Source organism: Vombatus ursinus, unplaced genomic scaffold (genome assembly GCF_900497805.2).
Source record: "Vombatus ursinus unplaced genomic scaffold, bare-nosed wombat genome assembly UNPS02014830.1, whole genome shotgun sequence".
In the NCBI taxonomy this organism is placed as follows: domain Eukaryota; kingdom Metazoa; phylum Chordata; class Mammalia; order Diprotodontia; family Vombatidae; genus Vombatus; species Vombatus ursinus.
In genome coordinates this window covers 36305368-36308008 of record NW_020954608.1, presented here as the reverse complement: position 1 = coordinate 36308008, position 2641 = coordinate 36305368, and the positions used below count along the sequence as shown (strand labels likewise).

The window sequence follows — 2641 nt, the reverse complement described above, 5'->3', positions numbered from 1 at the left end:
CTTCTCCCCCTCCCTTCCTTTCCCTTCCCTTCCTGTAATGGACTTTAGACACTGAGAATTTTACCGCGGAAAAAACTAGGGCAGGCTCGCCCCTATCTTGCTTTCCCATTTAATTCGCTAAAACTCCTCCTGGGGTAACCAAAGAGAGTAGAACCTAAGGGTTGGCATCTCCGGTTGGGTTTTTTCCCACCTCAAAATCTTTATTTTCAGTTTTTAAAAGACACCTTAGCCCGCCATGTTGAAACTGACACGATTTATAAATATTCATTTACCGCAGTTGTAGAGCTTCGGAGAAAACACGTAATGATCAGGCTCTAGATATCTGTTCAACATCTCATGCACCTACACACACACACGCACACACACACAACCCTCCTCCTCCCTCCACTGCTCACCCCCTATCAAAATAAATAAATAAAACAGTTCGTGCAGTTTTTTGCTTGATGGAGGGGGAGGGGGAAAACACCAAGAAAAGCAAGAAAATAAACTCTAGACTACAGAGAGATCAAGTCTAGTCAATTCGAAAGAAAGTCACATGAACAGGAAAGCCCCAAATGACAGGATATTACTTTTTTAAAAAATAGAAGAAAAAAGGAGAGCCCATCCATTCCAAAGCACCCTCCAGAAGTAGTGGTAATTTCATTTTAGCTACATATGCAAATCCTTCCCAACACTACTTTAAAAAAAAATACAGATGTATGTGTATGTGTGCATATATATATATAAATGCACTAGCTGTCTTCCTAACCATCCTTGCCCCCCACCTTCTCCTGCTGTTGTTCCCAACGCCCCCCCCAAAAAAAACTACAAAAGAAGAACCTTGGAAGAAGCAAAAGGATGGTGATGCCAGTGCAAAAAGAAGGGCATTCACCAATAAAGGTGTAAAGGGGACAAATAAAGAGGGTGAGGAAGACGCAGTTTACAAAACCAGGCACTTTACAACTAGGATGCTTGGATCTCCTGCACTCCCATCCTCGTTTTTCGGGGGGGGGGGAGAAGCAAAAATTTTAAAAATTAAAAAACCATTGCAGACAAGCAATCAAGGAGAGTTTGAGAGTTTGAGGTTGGGATGGTTTCCTTCCACGCATAGCCTTCGCCCCTTACCCAAAAGCTCTCCTTTTCCCCCCTCCTTTTTTTTTCCTAAACTGGAAAAAAAAAAAATCTGCTAATCGGCGCGCTCAACCTGCCAGCCAGAGATTTCCTTAACCATGCTAAGTGTGGGACGCCTGGAGAAGCAGCGCCCGGAGCGACGTCTTACCTGGATGAAGTTTTGTTTTTTTTTTCCCAGTCTCTAAAAAGGCAAAGCCCCCCTCAGCTCAGTTGTGAAAAGGCGATCTGTGTGTGTGTGTCTCTCTCCCTCTCCCCTTCTCTCTCGCTCTCCCTTCTCTCTCTCTCTCTCTCTCCTTCCCTTTGCTCGCTCGCGCTCTCTCTCCCCTCTCCCTCCCGCTCTCTCACTACAGACTCATTCCAATATGGCATCCTCCCACTGCGCATGCCCGGCACTCTTTTTTAAGATGATTATTTTTTTGCATTCAATTCCTTCAATGACCTTTCCAGCGATTGCAAAATTTCTTAAACCAACTGGCCTGCGTTAACGATATAAGCTCCCTTCCCCTCCACCCGACCACTTGCCCGACCCACTCCTTTGTGCCACCCCCATCCCCCGCTCCCACCCCACCCCAGTTCCCCCTTCCTCCTTTTCTTTAGGTCCTCTTCATAGACTAGCAACTGAAAGTTTAAATCGCCAGCGGTGAAACTGACAAGTACAAAATGTGACTGGTTCGTTTTGTTTTTGTCGGCTGGTTGCTTCCTTCGCTCTTCGAGTAATTTAATTTTTTTATTGGTCCAAGAGTACAAACTTGCAGGTTCTTCGAAAGTTGGGGGGGGCGTTCTTTTTTAAACTAATGTTAACAAGTGTGGAGAAATAACTGTATGCAACTTTTGCCCCGCCCACTCTGTTGCACCCAGCTTTGACTTAAATTGAGCCTAGTCCCTAGCAGTCTTTCAGAAACCTTTTGCCAGGGAAGGGAGGAGACCACGTGGGGAAAACTTTCTCACCGAGTGGGAAATTAGCTAGATGTCCCCAAAGCTGTACTTGCTATATTTGGGTTTGGGGGGATGATTTATGGACAGAGAAAACAAGCTACTTTATTTATTTGACATCTTATAGAGGTGTCGAAGTGGAACTTTAGGATAATTCCACCCTAGGTAGGAGTTTGGGACTAGCTGAATTCTTAAAAGTGCCTTCCAGTGCTAATAAACCCTATGATATTGTCAGTAAGGTGGGCTCAACCCCAGTTGTGCATGGCACGAGGCTCTAGGTCGGGAATGGGGAGGAGGCAGGTGTAGAGAATGGAAGGGAGATAAAACTGGGGAAAGAAACATTAGAGACCCAGCGACAGCAAAAAATTACAACTCGCAGTTTGTCCGAGTGAAATCATCCCAGTGGTGCTACATCCTGTGCTTGGCTTAAAATCAGTCCACTACCCAGAAAAGCAGTTTGAAAGTCGTGGTAGAGAAGGACCCAAGTCTTCCCTACCCCCACGGTTTAGGTTGATTCCTGATTGATTGATGGGAAGGAACCTAGTGAAATCTCAAGTTCCCCGTACTGGGGATTGCTTGGGATTACTAAACAGGACCC

At 45.4% G+C, this 2641-nt stretch overlaps 1 protein-coding gene across 1 annotated transcript in view; it reads right to left on the bottom strand.

The window, feature by feature from the left end:
* SFMBT2 (Scm like with four mbt domains 2) overlaps nt 1-1399 on the bottom strand; it is a 300526-nt gene extending 299127 nt beyond the window's left edge. The window contains exon 1 of the mRNA XM_027838774.1: nt 1259-1399. The gene's annotated coding sequence lies outside the window, so the exon portion shown is untranslated. The remainder of the gene's footprint in view (nt 1-1258) is intronic.
* Nucleotides 1400-2641: the final 1242 nt, after the last annotated feature.